Consider the following 19252-nt stretch of genomic DNA (forward strand, 5'->3'; position numbering starts at 1 on the left):
GATAGCGGCGCCGAGATTACCTACGGTGGGCCGTAAGTAATCCATGAGGGTACGTTGGTCCGCCATTGGGGGTGGGTCACCCGAAACCTTCTCTTGGTTTTTGGCTTTTAACCTTTTTCTGAGAAAGCGTTCGGGTTCTTCTAATGGTTCCTTTATGTCTTTATTGGAACTGGAGCTCATACACTACGCGAGGTTGGCGTCGGGTTCCAAGTCCTGCAATAAAAACAGAAAAGAATGTTGGTCAGAAGGTTCACCACGGCCCCGTGTTGAGCGAACACGGCCCCGTGGTCGGAGTTACAGTGGTTGTTTTTCAGATCCCAGTTACTGGAAGTTGGACACGACCCCGTGTTGCACCGACACGGCCCCGTGGTCAGCCTTCTGTTAACTTGAAAAACAAAAACTGCCAGTAACGTTGCTGAGCACGGCCCGTGTCCGATCAGGCACGGCCCCGTGCTGAGCTCTGCAGAAGCTGAAAAATCTAAAAAAAAAATCCTAAAAATTAAAGAAAAATAAAAAGATGATTAGGCCGTTGATTCCTAACTTTCTTAAAATCCTTGTGTCCCCGGCAGCGGCGCCAAAAACTTGATGTGTGTCGGTGTGTATATATTTTTAGATGTTTATTTAAGCCCTTTTTACACTTTTAGCCAAGTTTTAAATTTATAAAACACGATATTCACTAACACTAAACACACATATGGGCAAGTGCACCCATCGTGGACGTAGTATAGTGTTGGTAAGATACCGAGGTCGTCCAAGGACACAAGAGCTTTTAATACCGGTTTATCCTCAACGTCTAATCAAATCAAAAAGTTAGAAAAATGTTTTAAACTAAGAAAAATAAAAACTAACTAAATGCTGAAAAAGAAAATAAAAACAGATAGACAAGATGAATCACTTGGATCCGACACGTGTATTAGTATAACCTTTGATTATTTTCGCACTTTTGCACTTGTTTAAGAGATTATCTTAGTTATTGTAGTAGGCCCCTCTTTTGAAGGCGACGTTACCCTCAACCCAGTAGTTTGAGTCAGCAAGGATACAATCCTAAAGGGTCGGATTATTGAAAGATAATGAATTAAGTTATTAATGCAAATTATGGTAGGCCCCGCTTTTGGCGGTGACGTTACCCTCGGCTAAGTAGTCTGAGTCAGCAGGGATACAGTCCTAAATAGCCGGGTTATAGTATTAATAGTAGTTAGCTTATGAGGGGGTCAAAGAGTTTGGATCCCCGCCATCCAATACCTATGGGCATTGAAGGAGATCCTACTAAATTTGACCCAGGTCCCAAGCAGGACCTCTAAACGCTGAACAAGGGCAAGACCCTTACCAAACCGTTCCCTTAACCCCCGACCAGGTAGCCAACATACCTCCATATAGACCGTGGAGATATGAATGGTGAAAATCTTTTATTTTATATAGACAGTAAAATAACGCCAAGACACCACGGACAAACGATAAGGAAAGATCACCTTCAACATAAGTAACTAGTTATTAAAGTCATTAATACAAAACCAAATAAAAAGTGCAAAAGATTAAAAATAAAAAGTATTATACTAAACACTTGTCTTCACCAAGTGATGTAAGAGACTTAGGCAAACATGGCCTTGATTGTCAAGAACTCTTACGATCAATCTTGGATCCCGAGACGACTCACACACTCTACGATGGACAATGGATGATGGTGGTGGATGATGGTGTTATGGTGGTGATGGGTGGTGGATGAAGTGTGAGAGAGGTGGTGTGCCAAGGGATGAGAGAGAATGAAACCAAGCTCCTCTATTTATAGGCTGAACAGAACGCTGGACACGGCCCCGTGTCCGCTGGACACGGCCCCGTGCCCGTCTGACATTCTCTCTCTTCATTAATTGTAATTGCGAATTACAATTAATGCGCCTGCTGTACTTTCAACACGCCCCCGTGTCCGCTGGGCACGGCCCCGTGGTGAGCAATGGAAGCTTCTACTGGTTTGTCTTTTCTGCTGCTTCCTGGGCACGCCCCCGTGTTCACTGGACACGGGGCGTGTTCAGACTCTGTTCTCTTCTCTTTGTCTTGGGAGGTGCCGTTGAGGGTCCGGGCAGTTTACTTTTGTTCCTTTTCTTGTATTTATGGTAGAATTAGTGGTCTTTTTGCTTCTTTTGTGATTTTGAGCTCATTTCATCCTGAAAATACAAAAGGAAGACAAAAACACTCTTTTTCCAACATTAGTACTTAAAAAGGGTTAGTTTTATGCCTTAATTGATGTGTTTTATATGTTGCATTTTACACACATCAGTCACGACTTCTCCTCTGCCTCTTCTTCCCCTTCCTCTTCCTCGGAATATAACAGGTGGCATTTTCCTGCTTTATAAAACTTTAAATTCCAATAATAAAAGAAAAAGACAAAATTGGGATAACAATTCGAATTTGTCCTAAGTTCTTGTCTAGACTCAAATATGTGCAATTGTGTCATTGAGATTAAACACATTAGGATAGTGTTTAATTCACTCAATGTTGGCTCTGATACCAACCTGTCACACCCCGATTTCCACGTGTCTCACCGGTGGGCCCGGTGGGGGATTACCGTGACGATGTTGGCAACATTATAGTCAAACCACACAATTATATAATGCACAGCGGAAGCTTAAGATAAATATATAAACTTCAACCTCTGGTTGTAATATCAAATGTATTACAGAAGTTGAATATATCCACAGCGGATCAAAAAGTAATAAATATTGTTCATTCAGATGCAGCATCGAGTTTGCGAGACTATGTACGATGCTTAGGACGCCTATACCAGCCCATTTCGTATAGTACCTGCACTTAATCTTTTTGGGGAAAATACGTCAGTTTACACTGGTAAATACATTCAACTGACACATTTGAAAATGTTTATTAAAATTGATTTGAATGCACAAGGCACAAACTCTTTTATAACTTGGGAAAATTATTAAAATCTTGTGAACGTTTTACATGTTCTTTTATGCGTTCAGTAGCCCGGGTCGTGCCGGGTTAAAGATTTATAGACACACCACATTGCGTAAAACCGTAGTATAAAAACCAACGGCTACGTCTTTTAATTTAATGTCGACAATATATACCGGGTGTACGCCTACACCGGGATGTCGATGGTCGTGGCCATTTCGTAAAATGATGCCAAGGATATCCGGGACAACGGTCATTAAACCCCCCAAAGGCTTTTAAGAAACAAAACTTTTTAAATGAGCCGATCATATTATTTAATTAACCACCTAAGCGATGGAAGAATATAATGCTCAATCAAGCGGTATTAATATACCGTAACCCAAGCCCATATAGGGGAAATAAGTTAAAGTATTTACCTTTGCAAGTATATTTCCTTAATTTGGATTAAATCACCGATAGCTTTTATTGGGGCTCCTAATCTGGAACGAAGGTTTTAATTAACCTCTTAGAATCCTAACGAGTCGTTATAATGGCCGTAGCCTAGACCGGTTGGTTCCGATATGTGAATACGGTTTAATCGCGTGAAAAGGCGAAAACCGAGAATGGAGTGCGATTCTGACCCAACAAGTTCAGAGACTTGTTTTATATGGGTTTATGGTTCACACTCTGGATTTTGGGGTCCAAATAATATAATTTGACCCGTATCGGCTAATTTATGAAAACTAGTTTCATAAGCCGAACCGTGCGCGCAATAGGCGAAACGGTTAACCATGAGAGTCGTACGCTTATTTCCTAAGTCAATATGCCTTAAAGAGGTTGTGGTATCAGTAGGATACCTTCCGTGATGCCCGTAACGAGTTTAAGTTAATATTATGCCCCGTAGGGGCTTTTTGGTCATTTTAAAGACTTTTAAAAGAGCTTTTCGAGTTCTACTGGAAATCTGAGTTTCCTGAACAGCTTATAAAGCTTAAAATACTTTATTTATTGTTTAAAATCAGTAGCAACTGGAATCGGGTCAAAAGACCTTGTAGAACTCATGTTTTGGCCGAAAAGGGCATATTCGGTATTTACCGAACCGTAGCCATAACCGCAGGTTATGAGCGAGGTAAAAATTATTAAAAATCTTTAAAATTCCCAAAATATTATTTTAATACAGTGGGTAAAAGTTTTTGGTGACGAAATCTTGGTTTAGATAGGTGTTATGCTAATTGCGCCGTTAATTACTAAAGTTTACTTTAAATGCGCCATTTAGCATAACTCTCATTCTAGACCTCGGATTGATGTGAAACTTTAAGGACATGCTTATAATTTAATAAGCAAGGTTCTGGTCTGTTCACGTGTCCGAAATACTCGTTTTATTTTCAAAATGGCGTTACGGTCAACTTTTAGGCGATTAACGGAAATGCGTAAAAGACTCGGATAACTCATGAACCGATCACAGAGGTTTATACCATCATGTAACCTGGTCCTAAGAGAGTCCTAAGGTATGTCTATACCTCACTAAAACGGGTCAGAACTGAAGTCAATGCAAAAGTCAAACTTTTGCGACATTCGGCTCCGAACCGGTTCAATATAGCAAATGATCGATTCAAACGAGCGCAAACAAGTTTATATACTTAATATCATATTTTATGAGTGTCAAAACAGGTTTCTTAGTATGTACATTACAGATTATGCATAAATCGCTAAAATAGCTTTCTGTTGACTTTTTAAGTGCGCGTTTGACTCGATATTTGACATAGTTAGAGTGGTGATCAGGGGGAACCCTTTTAGAGGTTTATTACCCACATAAATACCAACTCAAAACCACTTTTGATTCGTCATAAGACTGAACCATTTGCAAGTTATTGTAATGACAACCGTTAGTTACGACGGTTGTGTTTATAAGCTATAACTATGGAAATGCAAGACCATATTGATTGTGAACGACTTACAGAAGTTGTTTCTTGCTTATAGAGCAGAGATGGATGCTTGGGAGCTCTTAGAATGATCAGAGATGTGTGTTTGAGGTGTGGTGAACATATGCTCACAAGTATGCTATTTATAGCCAAAGAAAGCACCTAAGATCATCACAACTCAGTCTACATTTGATCATGGATCAAGGGCAGGTGTCCCTAAGTGATATGGGTCAAGTGTAGGGTGCCCATGCCTCATTCATTGGTGTTTTGATCGTTCAAAGGTTCCAAAAGGCAAGTAGTTACAACTTTCTGCATCTGGGCGTTTTACGCGGCCCGCATGGGAGTTCCATGCTTGTTTAATGCGGGTCGCCTGGGATTCAAATAACAGGCGCGTAAAACAGGAGGCTCGCGGCCCGCCTACACTTAGGCTATTACTTAACGCGGGTCGCGAGAGGCTTGGTTTCCAGAAATTTTAAATCTTTTGAAATGATTATCAGAATCTGGTAATTAATAACGAAATCTTTCGTAATGATTTACCTGACCTTTCGGGTTTGAAGGGGTAACTTTGCGGTTTGGCCCTCGGTTAATTACAACTAAGGACCTCGTGTTATTTACCCGCGTTGTTAAGTCCCCGATTAGTTTATTAATTATTCAGAAAGCCGTAACTTTCATTATTGACGCTTTTAACCCTTCTCCTACGAATTCGATCGTAACTTTCTTGTTTCATAACGAAACTTCGCGAAATTTATATATTATATTTTGGTGAGTGTATAATACCGTTACAAAGCCTTGGGAACGTTAAAGGGTCATTCAGAGGTATAATTAAACATGTTGACACAGTTAACCCCTGTAGCTTGTAATCTCTCACTTTCTTTCGTGTTTCGCTTTCGTACGATCTATGATACATTCGTTTGAAGGTTCAAGCATTTATTTAGGGTTACTATTCAGTATATTTACCCTTGTTGACATTTATAACCCTCGAATTTATATACTTTCAAGGTTTGTCAAAATTAATCCTTTATTCAATATTAATGCCACGTGTAAACAAATGACACGTGTTAACACATTATTGGATGCAAAAATTCGAGGTGTTACATCCTCACCCCCTTAAAATAAATCTCGACCCGAGATTTACTCAAATAAATAGGGGTACTTTTCTTTCATTGTGTCTTCGACTTCCCACGTATATTCGGGACCTCTACGAGCATCCCATTTGACCTTTACAATCGGTACGTGCTTTCTTCGAAGTTTCTTCACCTGTCGATCTTCAATCGACAAAGGTTTTTCTATGAACTTCAAGCTCTCATTTATATGCACATCTGTGTGTGGTACCAATGATTCATCGCGAAGCACTTTTTAAGATTGCAGATGTGGAACACGTTGTGAATTCCATTGAGCTCTTCAGGCAAGTTCAACTTATAGGCAACTGATCCGATACGTTCAATGACCTCAAAAGGTCCTATGTATCTCGGACTCAGCTTGCCCTTCTTGCCGAAACGCATCACCCCTTCCAGGGTGACACCTTAAGTAATACCTTTTCACCCACTTCGAAGTGAAAATCCTTACGCTTTGGATCATCGTAGCTCTTCTGCCTATCGCGGGCAGCCTTGAGACGTTCCCGGATCTGGACAATCTTGTCCGTCGTCTGGAAAACTATCTCTGGTCCTGATAATTGGACCTCTCCTACTTCCGCCCAACAAACAGGCGATCTACATTTCCTACCGTATAATGCCTCGAAAGGCGCACCCTTTATGCTGGTGTGGTAGCTATTATTGTAAGAGAATTCGATCAGGGGTAGATTCTTATCCCAGTTACCACCTAAATCGATCGCACATGCACGAAGCATGTCTTCAAGCGTTTGGATAGTACGCTCACTTTGACCGTCCGTCTGTGGGTGGTAAGCCGTACTAAAGTTTAAACGCGTGCCCAAAGATTGCTGGAAACTTTTCCAGAAATGAGACGTGTCTCTAGTATCCCTGTCGGAGATAATAGACACAGGTATGCCATGTAAGGCTACAATCTTATCTACATAAAGTTGGGCTAACATATCGGAGCTATACGTCTCCTTGATGGGTAGAAAATGAGCTGATTTAGTCAGCCTATCGACTATGACCCATATTGTATCGTTTCCTTTCCTGGTTTTGGGTAACTTGGTTATGAAGTCCATAGTTACGCATTCCCACTTCCACTCGGGAAGTTCAGGCTGTTGTAGCAAGCCAGACGGCTTTTGGTGCTCGGCTTTGACTTGAGCACAAGTCAAGCACTTTGCTACATGGGCGGCTACAGACTTTTTCAAGCCTATCCACCAAAAATTTGCCTTTAAGTCTTGGTACATTTTGTCTGCACCAGGATGGACTGAGTATTTGGAACTATGGGCTTCCTGGAGGATAACATCTCGTAGTCCTCCATAAATTGGAACCCATATACGTCCGTTCAATCTAAGGATTCCATCCTTGCTAAGAGTCAACTGCTCCTCAGTTACTCCTAACTTTTCATTAGGATAATTAGCTTCTAACACAGCCTCTCGCTGTGCAGCTAATATCTTCTCAATCAAATTGTTCTTGACTTCAATGCTCTTGGCATTGATTCGAATAGGTTTTACCCTTTCTTTCCTGCTTAAGGCATCAGCGACCACATTCGCTTTGCCGGGATGGTACCTGATCTCGCAATCATAGTCATTCAAGGTTTCCATCCAACGACGCTGCCTCATGTTCAACTCCTTCTGGTTGAACAGGTGCTGGAGGCTTTTGTGATCAGAATAAATCACAAATTTAATACCATAAAGGTAATGCCTCCACAATTTTAGTGCAAATACAACGACACCCAACTCCAAATCATGGGTGGTGTAATTCTTTTCGTGCACCTTTAATTGCCTTGAAGCATAGGCAATCACCTTGCCCTTCTGCATAAGCACACACCCCATGCCCGTGTGTGATGCATCGCAGTAAACTACGAATTCATCTGTACCTTCTGGTAATGTCAGCACAGGTGCGTTGCTTAGCTTTTGCTTCAGTATTTCGAAGGACTCTTGCTGCTTTGGGCCCCAAATGTACTTTTCTTTCTTCTTGGTCAAGGAAGTCAAGGGCGCAGCAATCCTCGAAAATTTCTCAATAAATCTCCTGTAGTAACCTGCCAATCCCAGGAAACTACGAATTTCGGTTGGTGTCTTTGGCTCTTGCCAGTTCATGACTGCCTCTACCTTAGCGGGATCCACTTGGATACCATGCTCACTTACAACGTGACCTAGAAACTGAACCTCTCTTAGCCAGAATTCACATTTCGAGAATTTGGCGTAGAGCTTCTCACGCTGTAATAATTCGAGAATACAACGGAGGTGCTTCTCGTGGTCAGCTTGGCTTTTTGAATATATAAGGATATCGTCGATGAAGACGATGACAAATTTGTCCAAATACGGCTTGCAGACGCGATTCATGAGATCCATGAACGCAGCCGGTGCATTTGTGAGCCCAAAAGGCATCACCAGGAACTCGTAATGACCATAGCGAGTCCTAAATGCTGTCTTATGTACATCTTCCTCTCTGACCCTTAGCTGATGATAGCCCGACCTTAAGTCGATCTTCGAAAAGTAGCTCGCTCCTTGCAGCTGATCGAACAGATCATCGATCCGTGGCAAAGGATATCTATTCTTTATGGTAACTTTGTTCAGCTCACGGTAATCAATGCACAACCGCATTGATCCGTCCTTCTTCTTTACAAACAGGACAGGAGCTCCCCAGGGAGATGAACTAGGTCTGATAAAACCTTTCGCCAGCAGTTCATCCAACTGGGTCCTCAGTTCTTTCATTTCCGTCGGAGCTAATCTGTAAGGTGCTCTTGCTATCGGAGCCGCTCCAGGAATGATGTCTATTCTGAACTCCACTTGTCTATCTGGTGGCAAACCAGGTAGTTCTTCGGGAAAAACCTCGGGGTATTCAGAAATGACAGGAAGATCCTCTATCTTCGGCTTAGGTTCTTCAATTATAACCTGAGCCATGTACTTTACACAGCCTCTGTTCAAACACCTAGAAGCTTTCAGCATAGATACGTCTTCGGGCAATCCGTACTGCGTATCTCCTCGAATGGTAAGCGATTCACCACTCGGAGTCTTTAGCACTATATGCCTCTTGCCGCAAATGATTTGGGCCTGATTACGGGATAACCAGTCCATGCCTAGGACTATGTCGAAACCCGCTAGTTTGAAAGGGAGTAGAGATAGAGGAAAAGAGTGGTTCTTAATGGACATTTCACATCCCTCTAGAACAGTAGAGACGGTTTCTATCGTGCCGTCTGCTAACTCTACTTCGTATTTCACGTCAAGGGTTTTGATAGGCATATTTAGTAGTTGGCAAAATTTCTGGTCTACAAAGGATTTATCAGCGCCAGAATCGAATAGTACTCTTGCAAATATATTATTTACGAGAAAAGTACCTGTGAGCACATTGTCGTTCTGAACCGCTTCCTTTGCATCCATGCGAAAAACTCTCGCATTTGACTTCTTTGTTTCTTCCGCCTTCTTGGCATACTTAGGGCAGTTACTCTTGATGTGCCCTTTTTCATTACAACCATAGCAGGTTGCATCCTTGATTTTCTTGCACTCCACAGTCTTATGATCCTTGGACTTGCATAGTCCACAGGAAGGAGTCTTTGATTGCGATTGTGAGTTCGATGCAAATCTACATTTCCCAGAGTGGGGTTTCTTGCAGATTTTGCAGTTGGGCCTTTCACCAGCTTGCCCATCTTTCTTCGCCTCCGACCCTCTTTTGCCTTCACCGTTTCCACGGTGCTTCTTCCCTGATCTTCGTGAGGTATCATCCTCACGTTTTCTCTTCTCAGCCTCCTTGTTCCTTAGTGTCCTCAGACGGACAGCGTCTAAGGTGAGAGACAAGGAGAGGTTAGTAACTGACCTGAAGGTCGTCGGCCGAGAGGCCTTTACACTCGCCTTTATCGCGGGCTCCAAGCCCCCAATGAAACGGGCAATTCTTTGAGGTTCTGGGGTCACAAGGTATGGGACCAGACGAGACATTGTATTGAAACTCGTCAAATATGCCAGGCAGTCCAGGTTCGTCATCACCAGTGACACAAAGTCAGCCTCGATCTTCTCAACCTCATGCTGAGGGCAGTAGTTTTCCTTAATGAGAGCAATAAATTCCTCCCATGTCATCTTGTACAAAGCAGACTTACCAGATGCCTGCACCAACGCCCTCCACCATGCCAGGGCCTCGCCCTTAAATGACTGGGACACATACTTCACCACATCCCTCTCTGCACACCCGCTGATGTCCACAATAGTGTCCATCTCATCTAGCCAGGTGATACAATCCACAGCACCTTTCTCCCCTGTAAATTGATTGGTTGATTTAAAGAAGTGTTGAAATGATTTTGTAAAAGAAAATGATACGCTTGAAAGCGTGGCCACCTCCAGTTACAGGGGAAACTCTGGCGAAATTTTTCTAAAAATATAACACTTAGAATTATTTACAAGTGTTAAACTATTTTGAGATGTTTTCAAAATATATTTCGCCATGACTTTATTTATTAAATAATCGGAGGTGGGATTTTCACAAAAACTAAACGTGATAAATATTTATTCGATAAATATATTTTTCACCACACTGTTTATGATTATTTTGTGAAAATATATAAATATTATTTTTAGAGTAAAAATAATATTTACAAACGTTGACGATCCCAAAATAATACAAACGCTTACACGACAAATGTATAAGTTACAACGGTAATTACTATTACCACTTAATCGTTAAAACGTAACTTACGCTTTATACGGAAATATTCATAAACGCGTATTTTGTCAACGTATTATTTTGGAAAGTATTAAGTGAAGAGAAAATATAATATTTTTGAGAAAAATATTTATATTTTGGAATGAGAAGTTAAAATATATTAAGTGGGACTTAATGATATAATACGAATACACATGTATTAAATCCCCCATCCTTGGGAAGGAAATTAAATACCAGGTATATACAAGGAACGGTTGTCTAACTGTTTCCCAAAACTTAAACTATAAAGCTAAGGCACGGCCATCCGTCTAATAGATTTAGCACATGTAGGTCGTTGCACAGCTGCCTGATATTTGGAGTACTTGGTATAGCGACGCACTGACTGTGAGTTCATGTCCCCCCTTTTCTCTTAACTGTTTTCAGTTTTCTAAACTGCGGGGGTGAAATACATGTTACAATGGTTATGATTACTTTATACATGGTATGGTTAGTGTAAGGAGGGTTACTTTTAGATCATGTGAATGGGTAGGCGGAAACTTGAGGTCATTAATCCTCAGGGTAGGACCGAGGGGCAGGAGCGGTAGATCTATTTGGGTGTAGCGAGCCCAGTCCCAGGTCCAGCATAACGGACCTTGGGATGACTTTGTTCCCGACGCATAAATTTGCTAGGTTTGAGCCTTCCTACTTGCATTTCACACATATCAATGGCCTTGCAAACCATTGGTGATCTCTTTTTCCTTATTTGCTACATACCAGGGTTTTTGATAAATACAATGGTTTATTTACTCACTTTCGCATGAACTCGCTCAACATTATTGTTGATTTTTCAACTTACATGTATTTCAGGGAATTAAAGATCTGGCACGGTATGGCATGTTTTCCGCTGCATTAGTCACCGAGGTCATCCAGGATTTGGGGAATGTGACTCTTTCCTGGACAAGTCACAGTCCTCGAATCATGTTATGTTATGTTATGTTATGTTTGGGTTTGTAATGTTTGAACAAGTTTATGGTTGATAGGGTGTTAACCCGTTGAGACAAGGTTTTGATATTTTATTTTAATGGATGATCTTGCATATTTTTAATTCATATAGCTTTGTTATGATTAAGCTATGGTATTAAGAAGTCACACCAAATTAACCACGCTTCCGCAAAGCCAGGGTGTGACAGCTTGGTATCAGAGCCCTGATCATAGCGAACTAGGATTCCTTCTTGAGTCTAGACTATGATCACTAGGGCTCTCACGAAAACATTTTTACTGCATACCACTTAAGTCCAGATCCAAAACCTTTTTATAAACAAATGTTGAGCGCATTTTATTTATTATTTTTTTAGGCTCAGTCTGGGAGGCTGAGGCTCGGTCTGAGAGACTGAGGCTCGGTCTGGGAGGCCGAGGCTCGATCTAATGGATCGAGGTAGTTGTCTAGTGGGACTAGGGAGTCAGTCTGGGAGGCTGGGAGAATTGACTAGTGGGACTAGGGAGTCAGTCTGGGAGGCTGGGAGAATTGACTAGTGGGACTAGGGAGTCAGTCTGGGAGGCTGGGAGAATTTGCTAGTGGGACTAGGGAGTCAGTCTGGGAGGCTGGGAAAAATTGGCTAGTGGGACTAGGAAGGACAGTCTGGGAGGCTGGGAGGCTAGTGGGACTAGGAGGATTATGTGATTATTATTTGGTAACTTATGTGATTACCTGATTAACTGATTATTTGTGCATATTTGTGATTATGTTACAGACATCATGAGTCACCGTGCCATGCGACATGTCTGTGCGTATGTGATTCGGATACCACCGGACCTTTACCCATAGTATCTGACGACATTATATCCTCAGAGCACGAGGTGCATACCTCCGATTACACGAGCACTGATGACGATGACTTCCAGCCCTTCGCTCTGCCCGATGGCGCTGATGAGCCTATTGATGACCCTCCTGCTGAGTACTTACCCCTAGTTGTGATACCAGCTCCTATTCCTTTAGCTGTCTATCCCGCATATGACTTGCTACTCGACGCCGAGGCTGACGGCGATATCGATTTGTTTGAGGACGAGCCTATTGAGGATGAGTTTCCGGATGCAGCCCTTCTTCCCGCTGGTGATCTTCTGATGATCGCTGACGCCCCTGCTGAGGACTCACCCGCACATTCACCGGTCCCAGACTCCTTTGAGTCTGTGGCATCCGCACCTTCTCACGAGGTGAGCGTACAACATTTTACACACGACTCGGATCCTGACCAGGCATCCTCTGCTGCACCTATTCTGTAACGCCTCGCGTTTTTGAAATTTCTATTTATAACTTGTTGCGTTGTACTTTCCATTTCAGTCGGTTGTACTTTCATTTCGAGACTTTGATCATAATGAAAAAAAAATGCATTGGTTTTTAATCATATTCTTGTTATATATTCATGTTATGTGATTACACGTTAGAACACGTTAAACTATGTTAAACACGTAAAAACAGTGAAAAGACATATTAATCTCAGCTCTCAAATCCATCGTTGCCAAGAGATTGCCCAAAACCGTACAAAAATCGGGAATTCGTACGTTATTTCGGTAAAATATTGAAATTTTGGGTTAAATAGATTTTTATAATATTTTATTAATATACTAAATAAATAAATTAGTAATTTAAAATAATTAAATAAATATATTAAATAAAAGTTATAAAATAAAAAGTGATTTTGGTTAAGTTTGGTTAGTTTAACTAACTTAGTTAGTTTAAAACCTTATAGCATTGAATTTAACCAAGTTAAAGTTAATTTGGTTAAGTTTTATAAAGGAATCATTAACTGAGTTGGAAAACTCAGTTAACTGCAGTTAGTTCAATAAAAAAAAATGGGATCTTTATGCATATAACCCGGATCGAACCGCTGACCTTTCGCTTGTATGCACGTAGCCCGACCAACTGGGCTACGTGACTAACCCGGTTTGATCTATGAGTTAATTATCTTATACGCGCTTTCGATTTAAACCTGAATTCAAATAAAACCGCCAAACATCACGCGTTTTTCCGGTCAAAGATCCCTCTTTCCTGTCTCCGAGCGTAACTTCCGGCAATCAATCGTTAGATTGATTGCCAATCTCCACCCGGTTACTTTTTTTAGCCGAACGTTTCCAAAACTTCGACCACCGTATCAAGCTTATAAATACCCGACACCTTTCTCCTCCCTCACCACCGAAAACCACCACCTTACTTCCCATCAACCTCCGCCGGAAAGACCACTCACACACCCACCTCCTTCACTGCATATCACCGGAGAAGAACCGCCACCGCCGCCGGAGTCTTCGTCATCGCCGGAGAAGGCAAACAGAACCGGTAACCTCCCCTCTGATCTTCTTTCTTTCCTTATTCCTTTCGTTCTTTCCTGCTTCCTTTTCTTTTAGTCACTGTTATGGTTATTATTTGTAATATTGTTGTTATTTTATTATATTTATTATTATTATTATTAATATTATTATATTTGTTATTATATCAGATTTATTTATTATATTTGTTAATTATCATTATTAAAACAGATTTATATTACTATTAAATAGATTATTTGTATAATTATTATATATATTTCCTGAAATATTAATTATTAATGTAAACACTATTATTACTATTAAAAAATCAGAATTTATACTTTAGTAAAATAATCAGAACTTTTAATCATTATTAAAACTAAAATATTATATTTCAGAAATATTAATTAAATCAGAATTACCTTTATATTTTAAATCGGAAATATTATTTAAATCAGATTTATTTATAAATTCCAGAATTTATATTAATTATTTTAAATCAGAATTTGTATCATTTATTTCAGAATTTATATTATTATTAAAATCAGAATCTTTTTATAAGAAATACTTATTGATATTTTCAGAAATTTTAAACAGAATTATTAGTTATTTAATACAGAATTATATAATTTATATAAACAGAATTTTATATTCTTTTAAATAAAACAGAAATCTATTTTAAACAGAATTATTTGTTATTTTAAAAATTGTATTTACTTTAAATACAAGATAAATATTAGAAGTTATAACATCTTATCATTTCTATCACCACATATTTTAATTATCATTTTGATATTAATATCGTCACATTTTATTATAAAATTTCCATATTAATATCCCACGTATTGTCCCTTAATTTTCCACTAGTTATTTTTGCAAATCACTAACATTAATTAACGAATTCCCAAACACAATAGGCTAATTCTCTTGTGCAACGACACTTGGAACAATCCTCACATTCTCTTTCCAAGAAACGCAACGCAATCTAAGGTGAGTATACATGACCCATTTTCTATTTTCCACTTTTGGGGTGCAATATGTATTCTATATCAAACATCACAATCACGTTAAACATTTTATGCACACTCTATCCTTACTCTATGTGATACATTTTAATCATGTTAGACATGTTATGCTACTGTAAACACCTAATGACTATGTGTTCATTAACTTCGTACAAGCCTCCCCTAACAATGGTAACGCTATAGGTTGAGAAACGCCCCTCCTGTTCTATGAGCAGGTATTGTTAGGTTTAACTATGTCAAACATACTCAAACTCGTTTGGGTACACTTTAATTGCGTTAAACTTTGGTTTGGGCACATAGAGTAACATCGTTTCGAGTATACACTGTTAACATGATATTGTATTTCACATTTGGATATGAGCAAACATTTTAAACACGTACTATGCTATGTATGAAAACTTGTATACTCGCCAACATGCTTTTGTTGACATTATTTTAATACATATTGCAGGTTGAAAGTACAAGATTCAAGAATCAAGTTAGGATGAACTCTAGAAACCCACATAACATTTGAATTATTGTTGAACAATATGTTGTCTTGTTTGGAACTATGTATTTCACTTTAGAGTTTATGAAATGAATTAAATAAATTATTGTCACATTTAGCGTTATGTTGTTTTGAGCAATTTGTACGTCTCATCCCGATGTTTCCGCCATCGGTTGGGGTGTGACATATTCCGAGCTTTGCATTTGAGCATGACGATATAGAGGATTCTGATCCCATTTTTCCTCCGGGATTCGACCCGGATCACGACATTGAGTTTATCCCGATGGACCAGCTCGTGGAGGACCCCGCTGATCCAGTTGACCCTATTGATCCTGAGTTCGACTTTGATATGGCTTTTGATGACCATGAGCCTGCCATGGCTCCTGAGCAGGCAGCTGCTCTAGATCCTATGCATGAGCATGACCTGGTACATGCTGTGTCGGGGCCCGCGATGCAGATTTCAGTGATACCCGTGGTATTTAATTTATGCGACAGCGGAAGTCTTTTTACAACAGGATCTTTTCACCGGAAAATATGCTCGTTTTAATATATTACACAAAGTTCTTAAGGGATAAATCCCATAATTTACAATAAGTTGATTTCACACAGAAATCTTTATTTTTCAGAACATGTTTTATTTATTTATTTACACTGAGCCACTTCTCTGAGCTTGATAGTGCTTTACTGCACTTTTCCTGGATCACATAGATCACCTGAAACATGCTTGAAAAAGGTTTTGTCAGCGGGAAATACTGAGTGAATCATTCCATTTTCTAAAACGACCCGTTAGTTATAAATTTACAGTATTAAGAGCGATTACAATGTTTCTATCAACCAATTATCAAGAATGGGTATTTGTCACTCGACCGGATCTGTGACTGTGGTCATATCACTATTGGTCCCGTTGCCCTAATAGTGACGGTTTACTCACACAGAGTAATAATCACTCACATAGAGTAATATTCACTCACATAGAGTAATAAAATAGTAATGTGCACAATACCCCACATACCAGCTGTAATTTGGTGATTACAAAGACTTAATCCCTGTAATTATAACCTTGAAAATAACTTGAGGTATTGTAATACTTACTCACAAACTGTGAGAAAACAATTTAAAAAGAAGAATGACTCACATTGCAGATTAACGAGCAATAGATATAAGCCTACTGATTAGCCTTGATTACACCTAGTTTAACACAATGCACACATAGGCAGGTTAGTAACTAATACAGCAGTTACGTCAATTCACGAGATTAAACCTTCACAACGATTAATCAGTGCAATACTCGATAATTCAATCGGATTCACAACAAATAACAGAGCATAGTCCGAATTCGAACAACACTCTAATATTCAAGTCGAAATCACGACGAATAATCAAAGTACAAGCTCAATTGAGCAGCACCTGGACTATTGTTGGATAGTTATAATCGATCGGACGTTGAATCGTAATAGCGATCGAGTTATTACCCTGATTGCGGCAGCGTTTCGATAATTGTGTGTGTTTGTGAACTGTTTCGACTATAACTCAGTATATAAAGTGAATTTGGACGTCGAAGTAAAGCACAGAACTAAGTCCCACTGCCCTCTATTTATAGCTGGAATTTGCCCTCCCTCGCGCCACGCGAAGAAGACCTGTGTACCCGTCGCGTGGCGCGACGGGTCTATTTCGTAGCCTAGGTTGTTTCGTGTCCAAACTAGCCTTGGTGAGTTGTTAATCAACGAAATTTTTACCTCTCCAGCAAGTTTTAGAGGATAAACGTCACTAGGGTTTAACCCCCCTGAGTTTTAGGGGCCCTGATCCTGATTCCGATTGTTACGAAAATTTTAGGGTTTATACGGAATCACTTGGGTTTCTCAATTAGGGTTTCCTTATTACCTAATTATCATCCTAATTATGGATTTTAGTGGCAGTTGTTACATGCTGGCGTTCCTGTTGAGCCCGTTCTGGCTGACCCGCCCGTTGATGATCATCTGGAGGGTGATCATGTTGTTGCTATCGATCCTGTTGTTGATCCACCTCTTGTTGCTGATATACCAGTTGACCACCCTGTTGCACCAGTTGACCCTGTCATTGTTCCTCCATTTGATCCCATCCCGCTTGAGCCTGAGCACGCACTATTTGCAGAGCACATGGATCCACCCGATGAGAATGCTCAGCACGGTTGGATACCTGCTGACGAGGACGTCCCACCTTTGCCCCCTCAGATCCCTGTTACATGATCTGTTGATTTCACCTTTCAGGTTCCTCAGTTTGTACCTCCAGTGAGGCCTGGAGAGGGTTCCTCAGCCCATCCTTTTGGGCACGTACCGATGTCTATTCCCTTCATGCCTCAGATGTCATCTGTTCCACCCTCTACTTCACCATTTCATGTGGCACCATTTGACCCCACCAGTGAGCCCTTGCTTTGGCCGACGCCATCAGCCATGCCACCTACTGACCCATACCATTCGTTTCATGTTGGACACACTATAGAGGACGTTTTGATGTCCTTCGTTCATCAGCATGAGTCGCACACGCAGCGTCTCCAGGAGCTCGAGAGAGCTCAGCTGCCACCATGTTCATGCCATGGTCAGATACACTCCCCTCTTCAGCCAGGTCGATCGTTACCCCCAGATTTTGCTGCTCGTCTCTTTACATTAGAGCAGCAGGTTGCTTCTGTTATCCGCACTCAGCAGGCTATGGAGGAGGATTGGCTTCTGTTACGCCGCTTACTTTACCCTCACTTTCCCCCTCCTACCCCGCCATCCGCATAGAGCTCATCAGTGCTATATAGGTAGACGTTGGTGAGACGACAGCGATTGTGACTGCACAGCATTTTGGAGACCAGCTGATGATACTGACTTTTGTTGACACTTATTTGATGTACTTGATGTATTTGACACTGACATGATATAGTTTTTGGACAGGGGTGATGTAGCCCCTAATTGATTGATGATTGTATGACACAGTGATGTACTGATACACTTACTACATTGTGGTCTCGATATATATGGCAATCGCAGTATTCTCACCATATCTGATTCACTTGATTGCTTATTTATATTTTTGTGACATGGGATGTTGGGACATGGGATGTTGTGTATATAATACTTGTGACATGGGATGTTGGGACATGGGATGTTGTGTATGTAATATTTGTGACATGGGATGTTGTGTGTATAATGATCGTAACATGGGATGTTGTATGTGATATATTGATAACATGAGATGTTATGTGCTATTACCATTACTATATACGTATGCTTTATTATGGCCTGACCGACGTATACATCTTTAGAAGATGCCGCCAAGACGTCAACCTCAGCCAATGCCTACTACTCAGGACGAACTACAGCAAGTCATTGCTGCTGCTATTGCTCAATATGCTGCCTCTCAAGGAGGAATGAGTGGAAGCAACTCCGGCAACACGGGCAACAACAACAACCCACCTCATGGGTGCACCTACAAACAGTTCTTGGACTGCAAGCCCGTAAACTTCGATGGCACAGGTGGTGCTGTTGCTTTCGTCCGCTGGGCTGAGAAAACCGAGTCCGTACTTCGCATGAGCAAATGCGCGCTAGATCAACAAGTCACTTACATCTCAGGGCTATTTGTGGATGGAGCCCTATCATGGTGGAATCTACAAGTCCAAACACTTGGCGAAGCTGCTGCTTACGCACTGACGTGGACCAAGTTGAAAGAACTCATGCGCAAAAAGTACTGTTCCCGCGCTGAAATTCAGAGATTGGAGACTGAGTTTCGGCATCTAAAAATGGAAGGTTCTAAGATAGCAAAGTATGTTCAGAGGTTCCACGACTTGTCGCATGTGGTACCATACATGGTTACGCCTGAGTTCAAGAGAATTGAACGCTTCATTTGGGGATTGGCTCCTCAAATAATCAGCATGGTGACCTCCTCCAAACCTGCAACTAT

Source organism: Helianthus annuus, chromosome 9 (genome assembly GCF_002127325.2).
Source record: "Helianthus annuus cultivar XRQ/B chromosome 9, HanXRQr2.0-SUNRISE, whole genome shotgun sequence".
Taxonomy (NCBI): domain Eukaryota; kingdom Viridiplantae; phylum Streptophyta; class Magnoliopsida; order Asterales; family Asteraceae; genus Helianthus; species Helianthus annuus.